General features: G+C 44.8%; 1 long non-coding RNA gene across 1 annotated transcript in view; it reads left to right on the forward strand.

Moving 5' to 3' along the window:
* LOC129036938 (uncharacterized) overlaps nt 1–22084 on the forward strand; it is a 257911-nt gene that overhangs the window by 14876 nt on the left and 220951 nt on the right. The window contains exons 2-3 of the long non-coding RNA XR_008502690.2: nt 5172–5241; nt 11992–12349. This is a non-coding gene — a long non-coding RNA (uncharacterized LOC129036938). The remainder of the gene's footprint in view (nt 1–5171; nt 5242–11991; nt 12350–22084) is intronic.

Consider the following 22084-nt stretch of genomic DNA (forward strand, 5'->3'; position numbering starts at 1 on the left):
TGTTTGTCTGTGTGTGTTTTTTTTTAATCAGAAGGCCATCTGATAGTATGGCTACCATACTCTCAGAAACTGAACAAATTCCTTTACATTTTTGCAGAGAGAAAGAGGAGTAGAATGATGTAGTATAAGAGTTTTGAGGCTGGGCATGGTGGCTCATGCCTGTAATCCCAGCACTTTCGGAGGCCAAGGCAGGCAGATCACCTGAGGTCAGGAGTTCAAGACCAGCCTGCCAACAGGGAGAAACCCTGTCTTTACTAAAAATACAAAAATTAGCTGGGCGTGGTGGCACGCGCCTGTAATCCCAGCTACTTGGGAGGCTGAGGCAGGAGAATCGCTTGAACCCAGGAGGCAGAGGTTGCAGTGAGCTGAGATCATGTCTCTGTACTTCAGCCTGGATGACAGAGTGAGACTTCGTCTCAAAAAAAAAAAAAATTTTGAGGCTAGACCATACTGGGTTCAAATCCACATTTAATACTAGGGCTGCCATAACAAAGTACCACAGGCGGGGTGGCTTAAACAACAGAAATGTATTTTCTCTCAATTCTGGAGGCAAGAAGTCTGAGATGAAGGTGTTGACAGGATTGATGTCTTCTGAGACTGCACTTCTTGGCTTGGGGATGGCTGTCTTCTCCCTGTGTCTTCACATGGACTCCCCTTGCTCTGTGTCCTAATTTTCTCTTGTTACTGTTAGGACACTAGTCATATTGGGCTCACCCTGGTGACCTCATTTTAACATAGTTACTTCTTTAAAGATCTATCTCCAAATATGGTCCTATTCTGAGTTGGTGGAGGCTAGAACTTCAACATATTAATTGGGTGGAATGCAGTTCAGCTCATAACAGGAGACAAGAAGCAGAAACTGAGAGGGAAGTGGGGAGGATGACAAAAAGGGGTATCCCGCAGTGGCTCACGCCTGTAATCCCAGCACTTTGGGAGGCTGAGGTGGGCAGATCATGAGGTCAGGAGTTCAAGACCAGCCTGGCCAACATAGTGAAACCCCGTCTTTACTGAAAATACAAAGAATTAGCCGGGTGTGGTGGCGGGTGCCTGTAATCCCAGCTGCTCGGGAGGCTGAGGCAGGAGAATTGGTTGAACTAGGGAGGCAGAGGTTGCAGTGAGCCGAGATTGCACCATTGCCCTCCAGCCTGGGCGACAGTGCGAGAATCTGTCTCAAAAAAAAAAAAAAAGTGGGAGTCCCTCAGAGAAACTGAAGGAGGAGAAAGGTGCTAGGAGAGGGATATCAAGTGTTCAGTGTTGTAGAGAGGTTGTGAGGGGTAAGAATGGAGGAAAGAGGGGCTTAGCAATGGGCACTCCCTGAGGATTACCTACGAGGAAGCCCTCCCAGCAGAGGCAGAGGCCAGGCCAGCGTGGTGAGGAGCACAGGGGAGACCGAAGTCGAAGTAGGAGATACTCTGTAGAGGTTCACTGAGTGAATACAATGCACTTCTTTTCCTCACTCCTCTAATATTCCATGGCTCTGGGACTTGGTTTCTCCTTAGAAACTCTGAGGTGAAGGCTGCATTCTAGGACCCTGACCCTGAACTTACTATTCATCATATGCAACTGGGTCTTGAGGATGAGCCAGGAAGAATAGAATATCTTTTCTCCTGGGAAGCCAGAGAGAGAGAGAGAGGGAAAAGAAGGGGGAGGAGGAGGAGGAGGAGGAGGAGGGAGGCAAAGAAGAAACAACTGAGAGAAAAACAAACCAAACCACATTGTCACTAATCTGCCACAGCCCTAAAGAAAAGCATGGCGTGACACAGGAAGTTAGAGAGGCCTTGGGGGCCATTTTGCAATTTTCCTGTCTGCCCTCTAGAAAGAAAGAGGTTGTTCATTCAGTCATTTATTTAAAAAAAAAAAATTCTAATTAAGCACCTACTCTAAGTTGTATGCTAGGCTAGGCCAGAGGGAAACATCAGTGAGGCAAATATCAAATATTTATTGACTGCTTTTGTAACACCATGTCCTGTGCTAAGCACTTGGTGTACATCCTGCTCTCAAGGACAGTCTAAGACGGGGGCTGTTGGTGTGGCTTTTATACCAATGGGGAAATGGGCTAACTGAAGCTTAGGATGGTTCAGAAACTCACTGCAGGTCACAGAGTGATCAGTAAGCCAGTTGGACACAGCCCAGGGGCACCTTTTCCAGCTGTGTTTTCACCCAGGCCCCTAAGGCTTCTCCCAGGGCACAGTCAGTCACTGCTTGGAGTTGTGGATGAGTCAGGATGAGCTGGGGATAAGCAGTCCCAGTTCCTGCCTGCCCATCCTGTCCTTGGCCTGAGAAAGGACAGGCACTGAGGACGGATGTGGGCCGGGACAATAGTGCCGCGTCACTGCTGATGACAGGCCTGTGTTCACCTCTTCCCAGCCACCGCCTGAAGTCCATTTCAGCTACTGTCCTTGCTGTCACACACACCCATCCCAGCACCACTGAAAACACCTGGGATTGTGTCTCAAGAACCAAAAACGCGTTTCGTTCCTTCTCTGGGGTTTCCTCAAGGGTACTTGAGAGTGCAACCGGTTTCTGAAATTCGATTCCCAAATGCCCAGGATTTCTCCTGTGGTTCCAGAGAAAGGGAGATATGTGGCTTCTGTGAACACCTATTGAGTGGGATCATGAGGAAGCATCCCATGACCTTTCTTCTATTTTGAGATGAGGACGTAGGTGGCTGTGCTGCTGACCAGTGAGTGAGTCAGTGGGCCCAGGGACTGAACACTGTGTATAGGTGGAGAACTCGGGAGGTAGAACCACATTTAAAGAAATGCTTCTGGTCATTCTGGTCTAATTTGGCAATCAAATAATTTTAAAACTGAAGGAGTCCACAGAAATTTGTATACAAGAATGTTTATCGTAATGTTTTAGTAGTAACAACCTAAGTGTCCACCTGTAGGGGACGGAGGAAATCAACAATGGCTGATCTCTACAAAGGAAAGCTATGTTGTCATTAAGCAGTGTGTGGTGGATCTATTAGGTGTGGATACAAAAAGGTGTTCAAGACTGTTAAGAGAACAAAGCAAGACACAGAACAGTGCATATGTGTATATGCAGAAGTGTGTATATGCTTCTGTGTAGCCATGGGTGATTTCTGGAAATGCACATGAGAAACTGCTAACTTGAATTGACTTACTTCCAGAGTAGGAATGGGGGTTTGGGTGGGGAGTGAGACATTTACTCTTCACTTTACACTCTTCTGTACTTTTACATTTTTTAAAGTAATGAGTATCTATTGCTTTTATAATACAATATAATAATAAAGTAGAAGAAAGAAAGGCTTAAGAAGGCTCGCAAACCAAAGGTACCAAAACAATTCAGCATAGCATCCAGGAGTGCTGGGGGCAGGAGGAATGATGAAGTGGGGTCCGAGATGAACTTGCATGTTGGAAACTGTCCCTAGCCAGTGCTTGCAGAGCTATACTTTGAACAATCAAGAGTGGTCACAGAGGCAGGGACTGGCAGGAAATCACTATTTGCAAGGCTGATCAGTGACAGAAAGAATAAAACAAAGTCAAGGCCAAAGTTCAGCTCCAAAAACAGGGACTGAATTGTCTATTATAATAATAGCCAAGGCCAGGTGCCGTGGCTCATGCCTGTGATCCCAGCACTTTGGGAGGCTGAGGTGGATGGATCACCTGAGGTCAGGAGTTTAAAGTTGGGGAGATCTGCTGGAAGTGTGAGAATCTCCAGGTGTGTGATCTTGGCTCACTGCAACCTCTGACTCCCGGGTTCAAGTGATACTCCTGACTCGGCCTCCCAAGTAGCTGGGACTACAGGTGTGCGCCACCACGCCCAGCTAATTTTTGTATTTTTAGTAGATACGGGGTTTCACCGTGTTGGCCAGGATGGTCTCGATCTCCTGACCTCGTGATATGCCCACCTCAGCCTCCCAAAGTGCTGGGATTATAGGCGTGAGCCACCACGCCTGGCTGATGAATTCAATTTTCATTCCAAACCCCCTTTCTTCCCAAGATGGTAAAGACTAGAACAAGAATTCATAAGAACTCTTTCTATGCTCCTAATGTCAAAGTGACATTTTTCCCCCTAAAGCAATCCTATTCTCTACCCTAAAGTCTGGAGCATGCACCAACTGGTAAGGGCATTTGTCAAACATTTTATCATAGATTGTATCTTCTAATAAAAAATACTATTGTGACCATTCATCTATTTATTTGTTCTATAAATATTTATTGAGTGGCACTATGGCTGTGAATTTTCAGCTGTCGTGCTCACAATTGAGTGGATGACACAGACAAGTTAACAGGTGGTAATGATATGACAAATGAGCATATGAAGAGGATAAGCACCAGGTGTTGTGCGATCTCCTAGGAGGCATATCCACCTAGCCTTGGAAGGAGAGGTGGCAGGAAGGGAAGTTTCCCAGATAAGAATAATGAAGTGTTAGCTACACCGGTATAAGGGTGAGGATGGGGATATGTGTTCAATTGCGGGGGGAAAAAAAACCCTTCTAGTTTAAAGACCTGGACACTGGATAGGTCTAGGCTTATCGAGGAACAGAGGTGGTGGTGTCAAGGAACAATTTATAATTTAGAGGCTGGGAATGGTAGGGGAGAGTGGGAAATAAAGAGTGGTTGATTAATGGGGACAAGTATATACTTGGAAGAAGTAAGACTTGGTGTTCAATAGATCAATAGGATGACTATAGCTAACATCAACCAATTGTACATTTCAAAATAGCTAGAAGAAAATAATCCAATGTTCTAAGCAAAAAGAAAATATCAGTATTTAAGATGATGGATATCCCAATTACCCTGACCTGATTATATGAGTACATGAAATTATCACATGTACCCTGAAAATATGTACATTTATTAATGTAGCAACAACAAAAAAAGAAGCTAAAAAAATCTAGAATTTTATACCTAGCAAAACTATCAATCAGAATATGAAAACAGGGAGGGCGCAGTGGCTCACGTCTGTAATCTCAGCACTTTGGGAGGCCAAGACGGGCAGATCACCTGAGGTCAGGAGTTTGAGACCAGCCTAGCCAACATGGTGAAACCCCCGTCTCCACTAAAAATACAAAAATTAGCCAGGTGTGGTGATGCGTCCCTATAATCCCAGCTACTCGGAAGGCTGAGGCAGGAGAATTGCTTGAACCCTGGGGGCTGGAGGTTGCAGTGAGCCGATATTTACTTCTGTGTATCTCTTTCCAGGAAGCTAGTAGAAGATTTGTACCAACAAAACCAAGGAGTAAACAACTTGAGAATAACTGTGTGAGCTCAGGTAGGCAGGGGCTGGATCAAAAGTGTTGTATAGGCATAGTAAGGAGTTTGAACTCCATTAAATGCCAAAATTACTTAAAGTCATGATAGAATGATATTCTAGGCCAGGCGTGGTGGCTCACACCTGTAATCCCAGCACTTTGGGAGGCTGAGGTGGGCAGATCACCTGAGGTCAGCAGGTCGAGACTAGCCTGGCCAACATGGAGAAACCCCATCTCTACTAAAAATACAAAATTAGCCAGGCGTGGTGACGCATGCCTGTAATCCCAACTATTTGGGAGGCTGAGGCAGGAGAACTGCTTGAACCCAGGAGGCAGAGGTTGCAGTAAGCTGAGATCGCGTCACTGCACTCTAGCCTGGGCAACAAGAGTGAAACTCAGTCTCAAAAAAAAAAAAAAATGATATTCTAAAATTGTGATTTGTTTCCTAGGACCCCTTTTGAGCAACATTGTGATTGGCTTCAACCAGAAACAATAGTTTTAATCTCGTTTTCATATTTTGCATTCCTTTAAAATGCTTCTGCTGCTTTTTTAAAAGTCTAGAAGCCACTATACTAGAAAGATCTTAAAATGTGTATAACACTAGTTACACAGCCTTCTGCAATTTGGCAGGGCCCCCAGAAAATCCTGGGATCAAGAGGTTATAGGAAGTTTAAGGTCTATGTAAGTGGTCATAGGTTTATGGAAGTTCCTGGAGCAATACACTGGGGAAGGCGTATGATAGGGAGGTGAAATTCTTACTGAATTTCAGCAAGACTCTATTGGTCATTCTTCCTTCAGGAGCAAAAGTGATCCCTATAACATTTCTACTAGAACAGCTCTGCTTACCACTTAATTGCTAAAGCTGCTTTTGACTTTCCAGACCGCCAGCAAATACATTTTAGAAATGCAAAATGAGGTGGGGGAAAGACAATATGGCCAACGTTCTTCTTCTGCTAAACGCTGCCACAGCTGGAATAAGGCAATATCTGTATAAATGTGTGTGTGTGTGTGTCTGTGTCTGTGTCTGTGTGTGTGTGTGTGTCTGTGTGTGTGTTCAGTGGGCTCAGAAGAAATTTATGGATATGTTATCTTCTAGCAAATCAGGGTTGAAGCCAGAGCAGGGATCCAGGTGTTCCTTAAATCTGAAGCCAAAGAAACTTTTTATTTATGGTTTCAGCAGACAGACATTTTCTTTCCAAAATCTGCATTGTAATCTGTATCTACAAGGATAAAAGATCCGCACACAAACCAAGCCTTGTGTTATGATGTTTACTGGTTTTGCTGCCCAAAAAGAGGGCATTCTCCAGTTCCCCATCAGCTGGGAGAAATCCTTCCCCCACCCTCTCTTGAACAAGTGCTTTCCCTCCCCACTAAGCAAGTGAATTTTAAATACTACTCTAAAGTTGTTGGCTGGTGACCCGGAAAATTCCTTTTGCTTTGTTATGCTGTTAATGGTCCATCAGTTTAAACCTCATATCCCCAGAAAGTTTCCTTCTCTTAACTAGATTGGAGAAGGAGGATGAAGTTAAAAAAAAAAAAAAAAAGAATTGCTGTTTCAAAGGGCTTGGGGAAGATTCAAAGATGGTGTTGGGAAAATTGGATATCCATATGCAGAAAAATGAATGAAAAATGAAACTAGACCTCTGTCTTTCACCATACACAAAAATAGATTCAAACTGGATTAAAAACTTAAATGTAAGACCTGAAATTATGAAACTACTAGAAGAAAACGGAAAATGCTTCAGATCTGGGCAAAGATTTTATGGGTAAGACCTCAAAAGCACAGGCAACAAAAGCAAAAAGAGGCAAATGGGGTCATATCAAACTAAAAAGGTTCTGCACAGCAAGGGAAGCAGTCATGAGTAAAGAGGTAATCTGCAGAATGAGAGAAAATATCTGCAAACTATTCATCTGACAAAGGGTTAGTATCTAGAATATACGAAGTACTTAATAACAAACCAAATAATCAGATTAAAAATGGGCTCATGATCTGAATACACATTTCTCAAAAGAAGACAGACAAATGGCTCATGCCTATAATAATCCCAGTACTTTGGGAGACCGAGGCAGGTGGACCACCTCAGGTCAGGAGTTCAAGACCATCCTGGCCAACATGGCGAAACCCTGTCTCCACTAAAAATACAAAAATTAGCCAGGTGTGGTGGTGTGCACCTGTAATCCCAGTTACTTGTGAGGCTGAGACAGAGAATCACTTGAACCCAGGAGGCAGTGGTGCCAAGATTGCGCCACTGCACTCCAGCCTGTGCGACAAAGCAAGACTCCGTGTCAAAAAAAAAAAAAAAAAAGGCCGGGCGCGGTGGCTCACACCTGTAATCTCAGCACTTTGGGAGGCCAAGGCAGGTGGATCACAAGGTCAGGAGATCAAGACCATCCTGGCCAACATGGTGAAAGCCCATCTCTACTAAAAAATACAAAAAATTAGCCAGGCGTGCATGGTGGCATGCACCTATAGTCCCAGGTACTCGGGAGGCTGAGGTAGGAGAATTGCCTGAACCCAGGAGTTGGTGGCTGCAGTGAGCTGAGATCATGCCACTGTAGTCTAGCCTGGCCATAGAGTGAGACTCTGTCTCAAGAAAAAAAAAATAATAATAAAGAAAAAATGCTCAACATCACTAATCATCAGGGAAATGCAAATTAAAACCACAGTGAAAGCTGGGCTTGGTGGCTCATGCCCATAATTCCAGAACTTTGGGAAGCTGAGGTGAGTGGATCACCTGGGGTCAGGGTTCAAGACCAGCCTGGCCAAGTGGCGAAACCCTTTCTCTATTAAAAATGCTAAAAATACAAAAATTACCAGGTATGGTGGCAGTCACCTGTAATCCCAGCTACTTGGGAGGTTGAGGCAAGGAGAATTGCTTGAATCTGGGAGGCGGAGATTGCAGTGGGCTAAGATCTTGCCACTGCACTCTATCCTGGGTGACAGAGCGAGACTCCGTCTCAAAAGAATAAAACCACAATGAAGTATCTTCTCTTCCAGTTCAAGTGACTGTTATCAAAAAGACAAAAAACAACAAATGCTAGCAAGGCTGAGTAGAAAAGGGAATTCTTATAAACAGTTGGCAGGAATGTAAACTGGTATAGCCATCATAGAGAATGATATGGAGGTTCCTTAAAAAACTACAAATAGAATTACCATGTGACCCAGCAATCTCACTGGAGTATTAATCCAAAGGAAAGGAAATCAGTATGTCAAAAAGGCATCTGTACTCCTATGTTAATTGCAGCATTATTCATAAGAGCTAAGATACAGAATCAGGCCAGGCGTGGTGGCTCACGCCTGTAATCCCAGCACTTTGAGATGCCGAGGCAGGCGGATCACAAGGTCAGGAGATGGAGACCATCCTGGCTAACACGGTGAAACCCCGTCTCTACTGAAAATACAAAAAATTAGCCGGGCGCGGTGGCGGGCGCCTGTAGTCCCAGCTACTCAGGAGGCTGAGGCAGGAGAATGGCGTGAACCTGGGAGGCGGAGCTTGCAGTGAGCCCAGATGGTGCCACTGCACTCCAGCCTGGGCGCAAGAGTGAGACTCCATCTCAAAAAAAAAAAAAAAAAAAAAAAGATATGGAATCAACCTAAGTGTCCATCAAGGAATGAATGGATAAACAAAATGTGCTATAAATAAACAATGGAATACTATTCAGCCATAAAAAAAGAATGAAATCGTGTCATTTGTGGCAACATGGATAAGCTTGGAGGACATTAAGTGAAATAAGCCAGGCACAGAAATATCAATACCACATGTTCTCATTCATATGTGGGAGGTAAAAAAGTTGACTTCATACAAGCATTGAGTAGAAGAGTGGTTCTTAGAAGCTGGGAAGGGTAATGGGTAAAGGGAATAGAGAGAGGTTGGTTAATGGATAAAAAAATTACAGCTAGGCCGGGTGTGGTGGCTCATGCCTATAATTCCAGTACTTTATGAGGGTGAGGTGGGTGGATCACTTGAAGTCAGGAGTTCAAGACCAACCTGACCAAAATGGTGAAACTCCTTCTCTACTAAAAACACAAAAATTAGCTGGGCACTGTGATGGGCGCCTGTAATCCCACCTACTCGGGAGGCTGAGGCAGGAGAATCGCTTGAACCTGGCAGGTGGAGGTTGCAGCGAGCTGAGATTATGCCACTGCACTCCAACCTGGGTGACAGAGTGAGACTCTGTCTCAAAAAAAAAAAAAAAAAAAAAAAATTACAGCTAGACGGGAGGAATAAGTCCTAGTGTTCTATAGCACTGTAGGGTGATAACAGTTAACAATTACTTATTATATATTTTCAAATAGCCAGAAGAGACAACTTTGAATGTTCCCAATACAAAGAAATGATAAATGTTTGAGGTGATGACTATGCTAATTACCCTGATTTGATTATTACACATTGTTTACATGTATCAATATATCACACTGTATCTATAAATATGTATAATTATGTCAATTAAAAATAAAATTAAAAAATGCAGTGAAGGAAATGGTTCTGTAACTACTGATGCAGAAATATTTAAATTAAGCAAAATAGATTGTAAATTAAATTTATTACAAAGCACAAAATAACTTTCAAACTCTTTGATTTGCCAAGTTTTGATAAGACTAGAAAGAACTTGGAATTCTGAATTGCAGTCTCAATAAGACAACTCTATTTTGTCATAGAAAAAGTAATTGAAAGAAGAATAGATAAAGAATAACAGCTTAGCTTTTTAACAGCTTAGTTCTTTCATCTTTGTTTGAATACAAAGGCCAAGGAAAATAGTCTACATGTTATTTTCAGGAAAATTTTCTGTATAATTATTGTTATTGAAGCATTAATTTTCTATTTTATGGTCAGGTTGCATGCCTTGGAAAGGATGTAGTATACGATGAAATTGCCCAAATCATTTGAATGATAATAAAAGTTAAAAAAATAAAGGTGACTAGGCTCCAGAAGAATGGAAGGAAAGAATTTCATCTATTTCAGTCTGTAGAGCGGCTAGCACTAGGGCATATGTAAGTAGGTAAAAAGGGCCTTATTAAATGATTTTAGATGAAGGCGATAATTTTTTTTTTTTTTTTTGAGACAGACACTCGCTGTGTCACCCAGGCTGGAGTGCAGTGGCATGATCTGGGCTCACTGCAAGCTCCGCCTCCCAGGTTCACGCCATTCTCCTGCCTCAGCCTCCAGAGTAGCTGGGACTACAGCTGCCCGCCACCACGCCCGGCTAATTTTTTGCATTTTTAGTAGAGATGGGGTTTCACTGTGTTAGCCAGGGTGGTCTCGATCTCCTGACCTTGTGATCCACCCGCCTCAGCCTCCCAAAGTGCTGGGATTACAGGTGTGAGCCACTGTGCCTGGCCTGAAGGTGATAATTTTTTAATGAAGTAATTGATCAACCACGTAGGATTTTGGTGGACACAGGTCTTCTGGAGCACCTATCATTCTGGAGGCCAAGATTCAGATTTCAATTTGAGATGTGTAAACTAGTAGGTATGTCAGTGTTGATGAGCCACTTAACTGAGTCACCTTCCTTATTCTTATTTGTAAGGTACAGTTTACCACCTTCTTGGATCTTCTTGTTGTTAGTTATATACCACTTACCGCGTGTGCCAGGTTCAGAGCTAAGGGCTTTTCCTGTATTAGCTAATTTAATTCTCACCAACACCTCTGTAAGGTAAGTACTATTATTATAATATATTACATATTATACATTATATAATCCTATTATATAATAATATGTCATAGTATTATATAATTATATATTAATATTAATATATTAGTTATATATTTTATATTATTTATATAATTATATAATTTATATAATTATATATTATATTTATATTAATTATATATTAATATATAATTAATATAATAATGTATAACATATAATTAATATTAATATAATATACAATATATAATTATATATTATATTTATATTAATTGCATATTAATATAATACATAGTTATATAACAATTATATATTATTATATATTATATATTATGTATTATATAATATATATTATTATATTATATACTCTCTCTCTCATATATATATATACTTTTTTTTTTGAGACAGAATCTTGCTCTGTCACCCAGGCTGGAGTGCAGTGGTGTGATCTCAGCTCACTGCAACCTCTGCCTTCTGGGTTTGAGCGATTCTCCTGCCTCAGCCTCCCAAGTAGCTGGTGCCCGCCACCATGCCCTGCTATTTTGTGTATTTTTAGTAGAGACGGGGTTTCGCCATGTTGGCCAGGCTGGTCTCCAACTCCTGACCTCAAGTGATCTGCCCGCCTTGGCCTCCCAAAATGCTGGGATTACAGCCATGAGCCACCGTGCCCGGTCTGTATTATGTTTATATATAGATATTATAATTATTTACATTATATAAATATTATCTATATTATATAAATATTACATATTATATAAGTAATATTATTCCCATTTCAGAGAAGAGGAAACCGAGGCTTAAAAAGGTAGTGAAGCTAGAAATCCCACGTGGGTTTTCTGTCTCCTTAGCTCATGCTCTGAACCATGCCATTATGCTGTTTATAAACAGCAAAGATCTAAAAAAACATAAATAAAAGGAAGCACAGAGTGGCTAAACAATTCCACCCTAGAGCATGACATTTCACCTTCTGCCAGTCGCTCAGGTCATATGTTTGCTGAGTTATCAGCTCCTAATTGGAGGGAACAGTTCTGCACATAACGTTGTAAGCAGACCTCCTACCCCTAGGCTTTCAGATTTTTGCAATAAGATCCTTACGACAAAGCGCTATTGTTTTCCTTCAGGGCTTGGACTGTCAGATTCCATTTCTAAGCTTCCAGAAGAGCAACACATAGACACTGGGGAAGTCAGAGCCTTTGAACTCCAATGCCATCCCCGTCACCCACCTCCACCACCAGCACCACCACCGAATGGCACTTTGGACAATTTTTCCCTCTCATGTGACTTTTGTCATTTCTTACGTCAGTTGGAGCCAGCACCTCTCAAATCCATCTTCTGAAACCCAGAAAATTGTGTGTAACACATGATGACTGAAAGGGAGTAGGCAGACCAGTTAAGAGCCTGCCACTGGAATGGAAGGCTGTGGGAGGGTGAGGGGATGGTGGACATCAACCGGGAAGAGCCGAAAGATGGCGTTACCAGGTATCTACCCTGCTACCCTGCATAGAATTCCCAGGACCCAGGGTGGGTTTTTATGCTTCCCCTTTTAATATTTATTTTTATTATTTGTCAGTAGAAGTGTCTTTATCTTAAAAAGTTAATACATTATTGTTGTCACCAATTTAAAGAATATGGAGATGAATAGAAAGTAAAAGTATAGATTTACACTACACACACCCCTTTACCACCCTCCCTCATGCCTCTGCCAGCCATCACTCCTAACCCTAACCCTTTGGAGTCTATCCTTCCAGATGGTTCTGGGGGGTGTGTGTGTGTGTGTGTGTGTGTGTGTGTGTGTGTGTGTGTGTCGTTTACAAAAATATCAGTGAGAGAACCCTATTCTGCACCTTGTATATTACAAGCATCTTTCTGGTCTACCAGCTCTCTTATTATTAACAGCAGCACAGTGCCGCACTGTAGGAATGCATCATTTTCCTTTTCTTCTTATCTTTGGTTTCTCAGATCTTTTACTTTCCTAGGGAACCTGTCCCAGCTCATGCTTATACTCTCCCTGGGTCCTCCCTCAGGGAACTGCACAAATGGGAAGGTGGTCAAAGGTGAAAAGGGCATGGGGTGGCCCTAGAAGGGAGAGTGAGGAGGGTGGGGGAGTGTATCCTATCCTGGTCATTACTGGGGTACACAGGGAGTTCTTTTTCCTCCTCACCTTGCCAAATGTTTCCTCTGTCTGGCCAAGGCATACCTTTAACAATTTATGGGAATCATCTCTGAAAACGACCGAGAGGATTAGCACCAAGAAACATAAAAGTCTGTTTTGTTTGAGTTACAATCTCTCTTTTAAGACCTCCACTCTGGGCATCTAATCCAGTCCGCTGCCTCTGTCCAAGATGTATGGGCAGCCTGGGCTTATAGCACCCCATGCTCTTCTCTAGGTAGATACTCTGCCTTATTAACAACCCCATTAGGTAGAAATTTGTTCCTTGCCACTGGAAAGGTATTTCAGCTTACAGGATACAGACAAGACCACTTACTACCTGTGTGCCCTTGACCATATTTTGTGTTATCCCTGTACCCAGTTTCCTCATCTGTAAATAGGAATAATAATACTATCTAAGTTGGTAGGGTTTTTCTTTGTAACTTAAATTAGATAAAATACATATGTAGCTTACTTAGGATATTATACAGCAGCTGGTAAGCACTCAATGAACGTGGATGATTATGCCCTTAATTGAAATAGCTCTTCCTGCACTTTATTTTTATTTATTTATCTTTTTGAGACAGAGTCTCCCTCTGTCACCCAGGCTGGAGTGCAGGGGCACGATCTCGGCTCACTGCAACCTCCTCCTCCCAGGTTCAAACAATTCTCCTGCCTCAGCCTCCCAAGTAGCTGAGATTACAGGTGCCTGCCACCATGCCTGGCTAAATTTTTTTTTGTATTTTTAGTAGAGACAGGGTTTCACCATGTTGGCCAGGCGGGTTGCCCAGGCTGGTTTCAAACTCCTGACCTCAGGTGATCTGCCCATCTTGGCGTCCCAAAGTGCTAGGATTACAGGTGTGAGCCACCACGCTTGGCCTTCTTACTGTACTTTATTTTATTTTATTTTGAGATGGAGTCTTGCTCTGTCACCAGGCTGGAGTGCAGTGGCGCGATCTCGGCTCACTGTAGCCTCTGCCTCCTGGGTTCAAGGGATCCACTGCCTCAGCCTCCCAAGTAGCTGGGACTACAGGCGGTGCCACCACGCCCAGCTAATATTTTGTATTGTAGAGACAGGGTTTCACCATGTTGGCCAGGAGATGGTCTCCATCTCCTGACCTCATGATCCGCCTGCCTCGGCCTCCCAAAGTACTGGGATTACAGGCGTGAGCCACCACGCCTGGCCACCTTATTGCACTTTAAACCCAAACCCAAACTTTAAATATCATCTAGGTCAGTGGCTCTTTTTTTTTTTGAAACAGTTTTGCCCTTGTTGCCCAGGCTGCAATGCAATGGCGCCATCTCAGCTCACCGCAACCTCCACCTGCTGGGTTCAAGTGATTCTCCAGCCTCAGCCTCCTGAGCAGCTGGGATTACAGGTGCGCGCCACCACGCCCGGCTAATTTTGTATTTTTAGTAGAGATGGGGTTTCTCCATGTTGGTCAGGCTGGTCTCAAACTCCTGACCTCAACTGATCCGCCCGCCTCGGCCTCCCAAAGTGCTGGGATTACAGGCGTGAGCTACCGCGCTCGGCCCTAGGTCAGTGGTTCTTAACCCTGGCTGTACACTACAACTCACTTTTGAAGTCTTACAGAAATGCCAGTGCCTAGGCCCCATTACCAGAGATCCTCATTCCCTTGGTCTGAGGTGGGGTCAGGGGTGTCAGTGTTTTTGAAAGCCTTGCTGGGAATTCTCATTTGCACCTAGGTTGAGAAGTACTGTATCTAGTTCAGTGTCTCATTTTCCCTATAGGAAGTTGTGAGGCCGAGAGATGGAAGAAAACGGCTCAGGCGATATAGCAAGAGCAGAAGGACCCAAGTCCCTTATCAAGGCTTGTCCTCAAGGGGAAAATGCAGCCCTGGGGCTGCCCTTCACTCGGTCTTTGGGATGGGACTTCTGAGCTCTTTCCTGATAATAATGTTTGGACCTCTCCAACTCAGTTCTTCCTAGCACCCTTGCCTTTTCATCCTTGGATGAAAAGGGGCCTCAGGTCAGACCCCTCAGAGAGGTGTCCCTACAGAAAGCCGCTGTTGTAGAATATGACCCATTAAACTCATAGCACTTACGCATGTGAAATAATCCTGTTCATTCATTTATTTTTGAGAATCTAAGCCCCCTGTGGGCAGGAACCGAATCTGTGTTGTTCCTGCGGTGCGGGGGCTTAGAGTAGTGACCAGCACTTAGTGAAACATACTCATTAAATGACTGAATGAACGAAATCCCAGGAGGGCAGTTGAGTAGTTTTTTTTTTTGTTTTTTTTTTTTTTTTCCTGGTCTCGACCACCTGATTCTCATTACTTCTACAGCTCGAGAAGTCTCTCTCTGCTTTGGCGTTTTATAAACCTCCTGTGCGTACGTCGACATTTTAACCATAAATCCACAGAGTTTTGGGGCTGCAAAACACGAGGCCAGGGGATTGGGGGAGGGGGATAACTACCCGGAGGTCCGAAGCCCGGCGGAGCTGCCCTGGGGTTGGGGGGAGGGAGGGGAACCCTCGGGAGGACGCCCCTCCGCCCCCTGCCCGCCCCCTCGGCGGGAGATGGCCCCGGGCCGCGACGTCCTTCAGAGGGGTGAGCCGCCGCCGCGACCGTCTCCTCCCGTCGGGCGGGGTGTGGGGGTGAGGGACGCGATCCAGGTCGTGGCCTGGGGGCGGCTCCGGCCGCAACCCTCGCATTCCGGCCGCGCGCCCCCGGAGGTGACGCCTTGAAGAAGCTGTATTTTTTTGGCGGGGGAGCCGCAGGGAACCGTAGGGAGAGGGGCCCTGTGTGTGTCCCTTTAAGAGCCGGAGCGCTGCCCCCGCCTGGCAGGCGCCCGGAGCCTCACAAAAGAACAGGATGTTGTTGATTTGTCACCAAACCACAGAGAGGAAATGATTGTAAATTTCCTTTAAACATCCCCACCGCGCTCCGGCCGCCCCCGCTTCCGCCTCCGCCGCCCCCGCCCGGCTCGGCACAGCGGGGCCTCAGCGCTCCCGCGGGGCGCCTGCTCCTCGGCCGGGCCACGGGCCGAGCGGCTCCTGGGCGCCTGCGGGAGGAGCCCCCGGCCCGGCCGCTGCCCCAGCTCGCGTTCCAGTTGCTTTCTTATGATTATTTTTTCTACAGCTGCAGCCCAGGAAGGTCCTGGGCTTTTGTGTGAGCCCGCGCGCCGCCCTTCTCTCCGGGAGCGAATGGGAACCGCGCGCGGAGAGCTCCGTGCTGTGTCTAGGGAGCGCCTTAGCGCGCCATCCCCGTTTAGCCTCGCAGCCTCCCTGTAGAGGCAACAACCGTTAGCTCTTTCGTTAGGGTCTGGAGGGAAACTGAGGCCCAGGTTAGTTACGTGAGCCGAAAGTCACCAGCTCTTGGAACGCTCTGGGGGCTCTTGGAACATACCACGCAGGTTTAGGTCACCCCAGACCTTATATTTGTGAATCAGTGAGCGACCGGAACATTCTAGAATCCCCAAGTCATCAAAAGTGGCAATTTACATCGGGACGTCCAAAGCAATGATTGCCAAGTCCAAGTTTTTTCGTGGGGGAACTTCCCTCACCACTTCCAGCCGGGCACCCCCTTTTCAGAAGCTGTTTGGGTCTCAGTTTCTACCTGTGCTTTTTTGCATCCGAATTCCTCCTACTTTCACCCCATTTGCTTGTAAGATTTCAGGAAGCCTCTGGTGGAGTAAGTGTTTGCTCCCAACCTGTGGCCCATGTTGGAGTGGTGTGGTCTGTGGTCTAGGAAAGGGCTGCCTTTGCTGTACAGAGTGTTCTTTTGGAGCAATTAATGCTTATTCCGGCATAGGCTGCACTGGGCTTCTTGAACTAAAAGCAGCAGCTAATGTCCTAGACACCGCTGAACAGAATTTTCTCATTTCATCCTTTGACCAGCCCCAGGAGGTAGAGGTTGCTTTTCTCTTTATACAGTTGAGGAAGCAGGTTCAGAGAGGCTGAGGAACCGGACCAGCTTGCACATTGTAAGTGGAAGACACAAGACTCATTTAGTTACCACATTCTGATTACTGGTGATGTCTCTCTTTAATACTTTGTCTTATTACTCACTTGCGGAGACAGGTGATGAAGAGAACAGAACACAGGATTTTTTTTTTATTATTATACTTTAAGTTTTAGGGCACATGTGCACAATGTGCAGGTTAGTTACATATGTATACATGTGCCATGCTGGTGTGCTGCACCCATTAACTGGCCATTTAGCATTAGGTATATCTCCTAATGCTAGAACACAGGATATTTTTGTTGGGTCTTGTTACCTCAACTTCCAGGGAGCTCTGGGCCGGACTCCACTTTCTGGGAATAGAGTTAGGTGGCCAGTGCTCTCAGACTGGAATCTTCCCTTTGCCAGCCTTATGAGGTCCTGAGTGGCTTGGGGACTGAGGTGGAGTTCTTTTCACTCTACTTGAATAGGAAAATGGGCTCCTTTAAATGATTACCTGGAGTTGGATTTCTAAGGCTGAATAGCCCCCGTCCAATGTAAGCCCTTCTATTCAGATTCTCAGCTCTAGGGGGCAATGGTGGAGGGTTGACTTTGAATATTAAACGTGCGGTTCCTAACAGCTAATGTTTTCATGTGCCTGCTGTGTGCCATGTGCTGTGCCAGGTGCTGTGCACGTGTTTTCTCATTTGATCCTAAGCCACAAAAAGTTGGTACCCAGAGAAGTCGTGCACCTAGAAATGATGGAGCAGGGGTTGGCATTTCTCTCCACAGGATCCCCTGTGTCTGTGCAAGAGGTCATCCAGGCACCCCAGAAATGAGACCACAGTTGCTTGCCTTCAATCATGCAGAAAGCCAAGAGGGTCCTTGGTGCGGGTGGATTTTGAGAGAGAAAGGCAGTGGCCTTTGGCTCCTTTGTGCGGCAGCTGTCTGCAGTTCCTCAACTCTGAGGACATTTGTTGATGGATTTCCAGAGCGGACTTCTGTGTCTCCACCTGTCCTTTTTGCTTTTATAGAATGCCAGTCACTAGGGCATCCACATCCTGACACTTGGGAGGGTGAACCATGTCCTTGTTTCCATTCCTCAGATGAGGAGCACGGGGCACCAACCTGCTGAGTTGTTGTGGGCACTGAATGGGCTGACTTGAGGCAGAGCAAAGCCACTGAAGTCAGGGTCCCTAGTCCCCGCCACTCAGTTCTGGGGAAGCTGGAACCATAGGGCAGGTCATCTGATGCCACCTGGTCTCAATTTCCTGGCCTGTGAAGAACTTTGGTCTAGGTGGTCTATGAGGGCCCTTCCAACCATTGTGGAAAAAATAGCTTCTATTTACTGGTTCTGTTAATATTTATTAAACATCCATTACATGCCAGGCACTACTGTTACAGGTGTTGGAAATACAGTGGTCAACACAAGTTCTGCCTTCTTGGAATTTAGATGAAGAAGATGCCCTAATAAAATAATTATATATATATGTGTATGTATATGTGTATATGTCTATACATATATATATATATGTACAGTCGTGGGCTGCATAATGATGTTTCAGTTAATGATAGACTGCAGATAACAGCGGTGGTCCGTAAGATTTATAATAGAGCTGAGAAATTTCTGTTGCCTAGTGAAATCATAGCTATCCTAATGTCTTAGCTTAGTGCAGTGCATTACCTTTTCTATGTTTAGATACACAAGTATTTATCACTGTGTTATAGTTGCCTACAGTATTCAGTACAGTAACATGCTGTACAGGTTTGTAGCCTAGTAGCAATAGGCTGTACTGTATAGCCTAGGTGTGTAGTAGACTGTATATACCATGTAGGTTTAAGTAAGTACGCTCTAGCCGATGTTCGCATAACGATGAAATCGCCTAACGAAGCATTTCTCAGACCATTTCTCAGAACTTTACCCCAGTCGTTAAGTGAAACGTGAATGTATGTGTATATATGTAAAATGTCAAGGAGTACTTTGTTATGGACAAAAATGAAGCATGTAAGGGGAAATGCAGTGTGTGTGATGGAAGGGCTACTATTTTATTTAGGGTGAGGAAGGCTCACTGATAAGGTAGAAGGGAAGGAGTGAACCAGGCAGCTTTCTGGGAGAAGCTTACTGTAGGTATTTGAAATGGCAGAGATAAAGACTGGAGATGGGACTGTGTTGCATAGCACTTACTATGTGTTGAGCACTGTGCTAAGTGCTTTATAGTCTTATATATTTAATCCTGCTTATCACTGTTTTGTTTTCTTTGAAGTGTGAGACTCAGAGAGGTTAAATGATTTACCCAAGGCCACACAGCTAATATGTAGCGAAGGTGATATTCAAATGCTAGTTTTAATCATCATGCTGCTTCCCACTAGGGACTCTCCTTTTTGAGCTGGACCTGGCATTTCATTCATGACCTGGTTCTTTTGATTTCTTGGGGGATTAAACAGCAACAGTGGCCAAGGTGACACCTGGCAACTGAGTTGCATGGTTGACAACAGCTCAGGGCCTGAAGTTCCTTTTTGTGAGTGGAGGAAGGTGATATGTTTAATACTGGAAAACCCCATGTTGTGTTTATGGCAGAAGGGGGGAGAAACACCTTCGGATTATTGTAAACAAGAGAATCGGGAGAACGGGGTAGCCTGAATCCCTCTGTTTCCCCCTCCTTTGTTTTAATTTCCCTAAGATAGGCCCAGCACAGCATGTTGTATTATACAGCGATAATTAAAACACTTGGATTTGTGAACTGAGATTTATAGGGCAAACAGGAGCCAGAGGAGAAAACGACAGTCATCTCTTTTATTTGCAGGCAGATATCCAAATTGCCACTTGCTTGCTTTTTCTTCCCGACACTATCACCGACTCTGCTTAATTAGATCCTTTCTTTTCCGTATCATTTCCAATTGCCCACTCTCCCTGCTGCACTGCAGTTTGTGAAGCCACACACTGAACACTTTCCCACAGCCCAGGGAAGATGTGAGTCAGAAACGCAGCAGCAAACAAGAGCAGAGGAGGGCACCTTTGCATCCATCGATCGGGCTGTCCCGCCTGCCTGTCCATCAGCCTCAGGGAGCAGGGACGGGAAGGAACCTAACCCAGGAATAAGATGAGAAAGTACTAGACATTTTCCAGCCTTCCTAAGACAGTTTTCTACTGAGTGCCTGTTTGTTGTGGGGAGTGGAGAGAAGAATGAATTCCCCAAACAGCAGGCCACCCCCAAATCACATTGCAATATCAAGTAATATTTTGCTATGTTCAAAGGTGTCATTCTAAACTTGAAATGGGGAGGGACGGGGGGCAGTTATGGGGACTGAGATGAAGAAAATGCTGTCAAATTTAGAATCTAGTAGAAAGGACAGTCAAAAATAGCTAATGAGAATTTTTGGCGAAATTAATTTGTTTTGGCCGAAATATTTATTGAATACTTTGAATATTTGCTGATACTACGTGTCAGACATTGTTTTAGGCACTGAGGGGGCATAAGAGTGGCCAAACACCAAGAAATCCCTGCCCACATTGATTTACATTCTACCTGGGTAAAGGAGGGTTGTTACTGTTAATTTCTTACCAAAGAGCATAGAAACTATGCAGAAAAATGAAGCGAAGGGGCCAGGCATGGTGGCTCCTGCCTGTAATCCCAGCACTTTGGGTGGCCAAGGCGGCGGATGGATCACTTGAGGTCAGGAGTTCGAGACCAGCCTGACCAACATGGTGAAACCATGTCTCTAGTAAATAAAAAAAAATTATCTGGGCATGGTGGCGCATGCCTGTAATCCCAGCTACTTAGGAGGCTGAGGCAGAATTGCTTGAACCCAGGAGGCAGAGGTTGCAGTGAGCCAAGATTGCACCATTGCACTCCAGCCAGGGCAACAGAGCGAAACTCCATCTCAAAAAAGTAATAAATAAATAAAATAAAAATAAAAATAAAGCAGAGAAAGTGGCTAGGGAGCCGTACTGGGATTTGTAATTTTAAAACGAAGCGAAGACAGTACAGTGTGGAGATTGACAGGCCCGATCTTGATTCTGGGCTTTGACACCTGGCAGCTGTGTGTGACCTTTGAGTTTCTATAATCAACCAGTCTGAAACTTAACTTTTCTTATCTGCAAAGTGGGTCTAGTAATAAGGGGTTACATGAGAAAAACTATATATATATATATATATATATAAATTTTTTTTTCTTTTTGAGACACAGTCTCACTCTGTCGCCCAAGCTGGAGTACACTAGTGCGATCTTGGCCCACTGCAGCCTCCACCTCCCAGATTCAAGCAATTCTCCTGCCTCAGCCTCCTGAATAGCTGGGATTACAGGCATGCGCCACCATGCTCGGCTAATTTTTGTATTTTTAGTAGAGACAGGGTTTCATCATGTTGGCCAGGCTGGTCTCAAACTCCTGACCTCAGGTGATCTGCCTGCCTCTGCCTCCCAAAGTGCTGGGATTACCATCATGAGCCACTGCGCTGTGCCAGAGCAAAACAATATAAATTTACATATTCAATCAGGGTTTCATTAATGTTAGCTGATATTACTACTAAGTGCTTATAATATAGGGTGATGGGGGAGCCGAAGGAGGAGTGACCCATCGCAGTTGGAAAACAGGTTATTGTCCCTGTCAGCTTTCTTTTTTCCGGTAATCCTAGTTCGACCATACACCAAGAAGGCAGCAGGAGTTCAGGAGAACTCTTGCAGCCAGGATTAAGGTTGGGAAGGATTTAGATCCTGGTTTGGTCTGTGGGACATAGGCTGAAGTTAAGAGAATTGTCAGTATTTTAGATTCTGTTTCAAAAATTATTTTCTACAAGCTTTGTGTTCAGCCAGATAGTTCACAACAAGCCTAGTGGGGAGGCTGGGGCTGTCCACTTGACAAATGGGAAAACAGGCACAGGATGTGAGTGCCTGGCCAAGGTCACCTCTAGTCTCCAGAGGAGATCTCCTGCCGGCCCAGTGATGAGTCATGCTGGAGTGTTGCTCCCGGGGTGAAATCACAAAGGAAGGAAGGCTTGGATTTATTGCAGGCAGCAAGGGGAAGTTTCCTGTTCTTGAGAAATCTCAGAAACAGTAACTCCTCCACCTGAGGGGCCTCACCGAGTAGCCCCCAAACCCACACAGGTACACGGCCTGGTTTGGGGTGAGGGAGAGGCCTTTGGCCTGTGTAGAGGATAAGCAGTA

This window comes from Pongo pygmaeus, chromosome 4 (assembly GCF_028885625.2).
Source record: "Pongo pygmaeus isolate AG05252 chromosome 4, NHGRI_mPonPyg2-v2.0_pri, whole genome shotgun sequence".
NCBI lineage: Eukaryota > Metazoa > Chordata > Mammalia > Primates > Hominidae > Pongo > Pongo pygmaeus.